Consider the following 9206-nt stretch of genomic DNA (forward strand, 5'->3'; position numbering starts at 1 on the left):
ATATTTAAAAAAGCTAAGTAGGGTCAGACCTGCTTTGCACTTGAATGGGATAATTATTCTAGAAAGATGCAATGACAATCCATTTTCATATTGCAATTAAGAAAGGCAATGGCCGTTTATGTGTAATCACCAAAAGTCAAATTTGACTTGAGGCTTCAACTGCATTGCCTGGCTTTTAAGCTATTGTTTGCACTTCCAATTTCATAGCAAAGATTTGAAGAGCTCATTGAAACTCAGCCACAGGTCAGTACTAAACAAATGACTAGGAAGCACAAAACAACCTCGCCAAAATTTTAGGGGACAATTTTGTATGTCAGCTAAACTGCTGGTATCCTGTACTCTCCTGGCTTTTGTTAAACCACCTTCAGAAATTCCAATCTGGATTACAGTAAATAAGCAACAGCAGTGGGCTGCTGCTCTGTCTGGACTATGGTCACTGCATTACCTGATTGCTTGTCCCCTTGCTTCTTATCCTTTCATTTCTGCAGGGAAGGCAAGATCAACCTTGCTGGTTGGTTTGTTCCTGTGTGGATTAATATCCTTTTCCAGATGTTTGGACACAGAGATTTCTTCCCCCTTCACTTCTTTTATGCTGAAGTGGACTTTGTTTTTTATTTGATATGATACCATCATTGATCTGATGCTATAATAATTTTAGCAACAAGGAGCTGGTTAATCTTCCATTCCTACTTCCTCTGTCATCGCCATCATCATCATCATCATTATCATCATCATCATCATCATCATCATCATCATCATCATCATCATCTCCTTTCAAATGAAAGGTGGCATAGGGCAGCAAGCTTCTTCCAATGAATCTTATCCACAACAGCATCTTTGGCATATGTAGATCCATGGAAATTTTGTAGCAGTATCAAGTAATAGTTCAACTTTGTTAAAATAGTAGCAAGTCCCTATTGGAAAGGAAGAAAAACTTTGAAGAACTATAGACAGAGAATGGAAACGAGTGCTGGTGGTGGAGGTAGTAACCTGTGTACCATAACTGGATTTTAAATTTGTAAATAAACCTAGTTAATATTTTATCTTCTGATTTTAAAATCAGTTTTCTCCCCAGTTGCCCTTTTTGAAGGCTTAATGTATCTAGATCCTAAATGTTACAGCTTTAGACCATTGACTGAGCCTTCATTCTTCTTTGTTATAGCTGTTCTTAAATTACTGTTTAACATACAATAGTTGTCCAATAATAGCTAGCATTGCATTGCTCTTCTGTTCTGGGGACTGTTCTGGTAAACGTGGAATGAAAATATTTTAAATAGTTATTTTAGTCATAGGATGTCTGATGTTAATAAATATGTCCATGTTTAACCTATTGCCTATGATTTATCAAATAATATGATAGATTAGCTCTTGATGCTACTTACATCAGCTTTTGAAACAAAAGATATAGGTTATTTTCAGATGTTAACATACGGTTATGCAATCTGGTTTCTTCCAAATGTTTTGGATCTCCTTAGTATCAGCCAGAGTACCCATCAGTGAGTGATTGGCAGAACTGAATTTCAGAATTTCTTTAATAACATCAAATTGTTTAAGCCTACGATAAATAGAAATAGAAATAAAAATAAACAAACAAAATGCAAAATTTTGCAGTGCTGAAGTGAATATTGGGAGAACCTCTATTAACAGCCTCTTCATTTTTTTTAAAAAAAATCATGTTAATAAATACAACAAAGATTAACATTACTTTTGAAAAGAACAAAGCCTAATTCTATAGAAGTTCTAATAACCAGTGAGTTTTCTTTTCTTACTTAATTAGATATCTAAAGTAACATTAGCATAAAGTCATTTAAAGCATTACTGCAGATTTCTTTGAATTTTTGCTCTATATGTAATAGTTAAAAACAAATTGCAAATCTGCTACTTCAGTGCAAAGTAGCATCTCTTTTTAACTAATAATATACTTAACTGTCTGACACTTCAGCTGGAATGATTAAATTATGTAGCTGGAGAAAAATCTCAAGAATCAGTGACAGGTGATACAATTCTACTAATAGTACTCTGAAAAAGCAAGTTAGATAACTATGCAAAGTTCAGCTCCCTGTTTTTTCTAGAAAATGTCATCTTCTGGTTGATACATGTTTCCTCTTAAATCTTTTGAATCCCATTTGTGGGATTGCATTGTTCTGGAGAAACATTAAGCCTATGAACAAATGGCCAAAATGTGCGTGTGGAGGGAGAAGAGTATGAATCATTGTGTACAAATCTTATCTCCAATTTTTCTAGCTAAAATTTTCGGGTACGAACAGGGAAGACTACTGGTAGACATTGGAAGATGAGTAGAAGCCCTTCAGTTCAAGAAAAACTCAGATAAAGCTAGGTTTCCAGTTGCAGAGCAAACAATCTTATCAAAACTGTTTCAGATCTTCTGGTACCAAATCAAAAGGAAATGGAATATGAGGAAGCAAGGATATTGATGATGGGGGTTGTATAAACTCCTTTACTAAATTTCAGCACTCAGTTCAGTAGTTTAAACAATTCTATACATACCAATAAAAAATCAAGAATAATTGGTTTTCTCATTCCAGCAAGACTGTTGAATGTTCTATCCTAAGTTACATAGTATACTAAATAAATCAGGGACTTGTATCAACCTAGGCATCAGTTTTAGAAAGTTTAAGAAAGATTAGAATTTATCTGCCAGAAAATGAAGTGCAAAATCCTGTAAATCCTTTCCACTTTTCTGTTTGTTAATCAACCCTTTAAAGTAATTGAGGAAAATCATAGCAAAGCTCCTTAGAAGACATCAGCTGCTGAAATTAAATTTAGACTCTTTCTTCAATATCAAAAGACTCAGATATAAGAAATCATGGGAGGTAATATTTTATTTAATCCCCGAGTGCTCACCAGAAGTGGGGTAAAATCAAATAAATAAAGCAACAATTCTGTTCAATTCAAGAACAGATTATGCAAAATTTTTAAAGTGAGCTCTGATTAGATGAACTTTCTAAATCAGTGCAACATATTGAATCACACAGCTCACTCATTTAAAAACTACTTACTACATTTAATGCCATCTACTTGCTAGTAACTGAGTGATGTAAAATACAATAAAATATTAATTGAACATTCTGCTAAAACAGCAGACCTCAACTTTTGTGGCTCTAGGGACCAGTGGTGGGGGTGAGAGCAATGGCTTTGCGTGTGCACTACTTGCACAAAAGTAGCTTTGCACACTTGCCTACCACTTGCGCAGTCTGGTTCCCCACTGGTGCTAAAAGAATCATCACTGTATATAAAATCATTGTTAGGATCCTAATACTCATCTGTGAAGTGCCAAATATACCTAAAATGGAAAGTTTTAGGTGGTATACCTAAATACCTAGAGTAAGGGAATCACACAGTCCTGGAATTGGGAAATGCTTTGGAAAGCATCTAGTCAGGATTCAATATAGCATCTCTGATAGATGATAATTCAACTTGGGTTTGAAGATCTTCAGCAAAGGAGAACTTTCAAGTGCCTGTAGTCATAGAGGCAGGAAATTTTTTTCACTTATTTAGTCTGAACTGAATTTGTTTATAATTTTCACTCATTTGTTCTTTTCCTACCCTGTGGGACAATAGATAATAAATCCATCTCATTCTTCAGAGAGTTGACAATGCCTTGGTTATTTGAAGGCTTCTGACATATTTCTCCCTGTTGCTCTTTTTGAAAGCTAAATATATTCATATCCTATAGACTTGATCTTTGAACTATGGTGCTGGAGGAGACTCCTGCGAGTCCCTTGGATTGCAAGGTGAACAAACAAGTCAGTCCTAGAGGAGATCAACCCTGACTGCTCTTTAGAAGGCCAGATCCTGAAGATGAAACTCAAGTATTTTGGCCACCTAATGAGAAGGAAGGACTCACTGGAGAAGAGCCTAATGCTGGGAAAGATTGAGGGCAAAAGAAGAATGGGACAACAGAGAATGAGGTGGCTGGATGGAGTCACTGAAGCAGTAGGCATGAGCCTAAATGGACTCCAGAAGATGGTAGAGGACAGGAAGGCCTGGAGGCCTGGAGGAACATTGTCCATGGGGTTGCGATGTCACAATTTAGCAACTAACAACAACAAGAAGACTTGATTTTCAGATACTCTCCTACTCGGTATCCCTCCTTTAATTTTTTTTTCTAATTTGGCCTTTATGATGTGAAATGTTTATGCTGCCTAACTCCCAATAGAATTATTAGTTGTAATTTCCAAATCATCTTTAGGTATACAGTAGTCCAGTGTACAGCACATTGTAATAGTCCAACTGCCTGGTGCCATGAACATGATTCACCACTGCCAAGATTTCCTAGTCAAGATACACCCATAACTTGCACACCAGCCAAAAGTGGCCATGGCTTCCATTGTATATTCAAGAGCCATATTGAAACCAGGGCTTCTGGAAAGCCTAGACATTTAATAATAATTTTGCTGGAAATTAATCTCTCCATCCAGTCCCTAGCAGCTTTCAAACAGTGGCTCAGGACTTCCATAACATCTGCAACCTAGCCTGGGATGACAATGTACAACTGAGAATCATCAGCATATTGATAAGATCTCAGTCCAGACTCACAGCCTCCCAAAGGTTGTTGAATAATATTATCCTCTATGTTGAAGCAAAGTGATACTTCCAATCCTTGCTTGTAGATAGTCAAATTATTAGCAAGTTATAGAACAGATTGATGAATTGAGCAGAATAAAGACAGTAATGTGAAATTTAATTTTCCAATTGAAGGAAGGAGAATGTGACCCCAAAACCATACCTTTGTAGGTATGACTTTAAAATTATCACAGTTCTGTTGTTCAGTGTTTTCTAGTCTCTTAGACCCTGTTTATTTTAATTTACATTCAATATGACAAGCACTATTTATTCATGCCAAATATGTACTGTTCACATAAATAATATTTGTTCTTAATTTCTAGAGAATGCCATTTTTGAAGAAAAAGTAAAAAGTATTTAGTTGAAAAAACACTTGGGAATTGTGTCTATCACCTTGAAATCTGGCTGAAAAATAACTTTTGCATAACAGTTATAAAATCAAAAAATATAAATATTAACTTAAAGAATGTGTTTGTGTGTGCGTATGAAATTATGTTACTCCTAACATTGCTCATTTGGCCTTCTAAAAGTGACATACTTATTCGCTGATAAAAGCCAGCTCTTATCACACTATCTTTTCCTTGGAGATTCCTCAGATTCCTAGCCATGTTCCATAGTGCATCTCTATGAAATCATTCATTAAAACCTGAGAAAGTCAGTTCTGGAAAAGGGCTGCTCAAATTATTGATACTCAAAAGAGTTTTCGGTAATTAAGATGAAAATTAAGATTTTTAAAATTAATTACAGTAATTATTTTAATTATTAGAATTAGGTGGAAGAAAAGGAGTCTGTGCAGAGAAAAAAGTAACAAGCTTGAGAATGGATCAGAAATGGACTTTGTTGAATATGTAATGTCAGGTAGGTCATGCTGATGATTTAAATGAAATATTCCTGTCTTGCTATACTGTAGTTTTATTTGGAAGAAATATCTTCCAGCCAGCTTTATTTATCAGATAGCCTAAGACAGTGGTCCCCAACCTTTTTATCGCCGCGGACCAATCAGCCTTTGATAATTTTACCGTGGCCCGCTGAGCGCGCGCAGGGGTGGGGGCTTTGGGCCACACGTGCGTACCTGCGCGGGGCTCTCTTCCCTGGAGCCTTTGCGCACGGCCCAGGAGCTTTTGCGCACGGCCCAGGAGCTTTTGCGCACGGCCCAGGAGCCTTTGCGCTGCAGCGTTCATGTCCCCCGGCCGCTGCGCGGCCCGGTGCCAGGTACTCCACGGCCCGGCACCGGGCCGCGGACCGGGGGTTGGGGACCACTGGCCTAAGATAATATACCACCTATAAGATTTTGCCTAAATAATCATTTAATTCCTCTGAAATGATAGGTGAACAGTGTCAAGCTATCTGTTTATTGTACCCTTCTTGGTGATGATTTTTTCTTCTTCTTGCAATATCTAAAGCTTTCAGGTTCTGTTTAATATGGTGGCACATTTTTGTGGAGTCTAGCAAACATTCCTCTGCAATGAGTTCCTGCAGTAATAGCTCCCAAGAGGCCTGCCTCCTTGCAGGAAAGCTTCTTACACTCATTAAAATGTTAGAAGTGACAAAACTCTTGGATTCTTTTTTTTAAAAACTTGTGAACTACATTCAATCTTTGTATTAATTCTGTTAATTGTCTAGTCAGACATAATTACACATTTGCATGTGTGCAGTAGCCTTTTTTGAAGAAAAAGAAAGAAAGGAAGGAAGGAAGGAAGGAAGGAAGGAAGGAAGGAAGGAAGGAAGGAAGGAAGGAAGGAAGGAAAGACTAAAAGTAGTCACCATTCAGATGCAATTCTAAATGAGGATCTTGACTTAATGAACTATAATATGAACTAGTAGCATGCTAGAGCAAGCAATCAAATCAGTTCAAATATCTTGTTTCTTCATGTATAAAGAGACATGGTAGGAGAAACTTTAATTTGTCTCAGGGAAATGACAGCAAATGGTAGACACTGCTTTAAATTTTGTCTAATTCAAGATTTTATGCAGGAAGACACAAGTAGTCTAACAGTACCTTTTCTTATCATGGCTATAAATTCTTGTATCATGAATGATAGCAAATATACATGCCCCAGGATAATGTTGCAGGATCCAATCTGAGTTGGTCACTGGAACCAGAAGTTTGTTCTTCCAAGCTTTCAGACTCATGCTGGAACCCATCCTAAAGGAACTTCTCAATCTCTGACATGTGTCACATCCTGGAGATTGAGAAGTTCCCTGAGGATGGGTTCCAGCATGAGTCCAGAAGCTTGGAAGAACAAACCTCTGGTTCTGGTGACCAGCTCAGATTGAATCCTGCAATTCTTATATCATTAAAAAATTGTTTTAGGACAATCATTAGAAACTAAAGATAGGAATGGAGAACACAAGAACTTAAATCTATTTCATTGGCACAATGAATTGTCTCATACTTAGCTTGACAGCACAATTAGACAGTCCTTCTGATAACATTAGGAGATTATAGACTTGTTCATCCTTCAATATGGAAGCCACCATTACATGTCAGCAGTGTCACTTCACATTGGACAATTGACAAGTCTCTGCACAAAAGGATAAATGAGCACAAATCTGCTATCAGTTGTAGAAATCAATAGAAGATATTCTGCCTCTGTTCACTAAATGGTAGTTCCCAAATAAAGAAATTACAAAGATTGAGTTCATTGTAAAAACCTGAGTAGGAATTCAGTAGAAGATATGACACAATTACTCCTGGTTTGAATGAGAACCAAAGTTACTTATCACAGCACCATGTTAACTTTTTCATGAAAAATAGTTCTTTATATATGGTTACCTATAAAACAATTCTGTCTTTTAAATTTTTCCTTACTTCACTTAAGAATTTTCTCCTAGGTCTATATGCTTTGCATATAAAAAATGGACTACACAATTTATATATCAGCTAATAATGTAATATTTAATATAGCACCAATTTTTTAGTTCACACTTTTCATTTCTTTAAAAAAAAGATCTCTAACTTTAAGAATAATTATTGTTTTGTTTTTTTAAAAAATAAAGATTAATTAAAAATAATTAATACATCAACACACTCTTTCCTGTTTTTTCTTCCTGTAAGAGACTAACATACTTAATATTTTGGGTACTACCCAAAATCTGAACTCCTTTCTTTTTTCTCTAAGATCATAAAATAAAAGACAGTCATGTCATAGTTATAGTGCTATAACGTTTCTAGAAGTATTGGTCTTCATGTTCTAATACTGCACTTAATCGTAACCCACATACAAATAAAAAGCAAATGAGGTATCAGAGTCACTATTGTTGAAACTTCAGGACAGAACGTTTTCTCTAGTAAAGTGTGGAATCAGTGATTGTAACAGTGAAAGAAATTCTTCCTGTTTTAATGACTTCTGTATCAATGATAATTACTCAAAGTTGTGGCATGGCAGCTATGAAATATTTCCTGTACTCCTATAAGAAATTCCTATATAGTTGACTTGGTGACTAGAAACCGTAATCAGTATGACAAAAACAGACAATATCCCAAAGTAAGAAAAGAAGCTAAAAGCAATTACAAATGCTGAATATAAAGTATGAATGAGAAATCCTGCTGTCAATTAGCTCATGAAGGACCATAGTGGATTCTTTGCCTCTCTTTGTGCTTTTCTCAGGAAAACCATGTTTTAATCATGTTGACAAACACTTTTATGAAGGACCACTTTGTAGACATGTGTCTTTCATTTTTAAAAAGAAAGTGAAAACTAGTTTACAAAAACAAGTGAGAACCAGCTTCCTTTGTGGGACAGAGAAGAGTTTGGGTGTTATCATTTCATTCTCTGTGTTACCCTAACATACAAAACTTTCAACAGCTGTAATATTATGAAGCTTTTGTTTTTTTGCAGCAGCTGAAACTAGAGATTTTTCAACAGTTTATTGTATCTGTGTATCATGAATACATTGGATGTACATTCATAGATGTGTGCTTGAATTCCCATTGTTATGGTTCTAAGTTGTGTCCTTTTTTACATATCCTTTCTGTAAAGATTGTATGTTGGTTAGAAGTCAACACTAAAATGATCTAGCAGAGAGCTTAGTTAATGATCACACTCTCAGATCAATCAAAATTAAGGCAAAGAAGATGCTAGGGAACTTAGTCCCTCAATGTCTTAGTCTGAAGTGAGCAATAATGAAAGACATAAACTCAAATGGATGCCCCCCCTTTTTTTAATGCTTTGGATAGTGGATATAAGTCTGATTAATATTGTTTGGTGGCTAAAGAGCAGTCTAAATCTTTAAATATTGAAAATTCAAGGAATCTAATGAAGCAAATCAGTATTTTTCTTCATTTTTATATATTTAATTTGAAGCAGACTTTCTTTTCCTTGTTTCCATTTATTGACCACATAGCAGTAGTGAAATTCAGCAGGTTCTGACATGTTCTGGACAACCGGTAGCGGAAATTTTGAGTAGTTTGGAGAACCGGCAAATACCACCTCTGGCTGGCCCAGAGTGAAGTGGGAATGGAGATTTTGCAATATCCTTCTCCTGGAGTGAGATGGGACTGGAGATTTTGCAGTATCCTTCCCATGCCATGACCACCAAGCCACGCCCACAGAAACAGTAGGGAATTTTTTTGAATTTCACCCCTGTCATATACATATACTGCATTGTAAAAATCA

Source organism: Pituophis catenifer, unplaced genomic scaffold, assembly GCF_029215685.1.
Source record: "Pituophis catenifer annectens isolate HBS135680 unplaced genomic scaffold, rPitCat1.0.hap2 SCAF_2, whole genome shotgun sequence".
NCBI lineage: Eukaryota > Metazoa > Chordata > Lepidosauria > Squamata > Colubridae > Pituophis > Pituophis catenifer.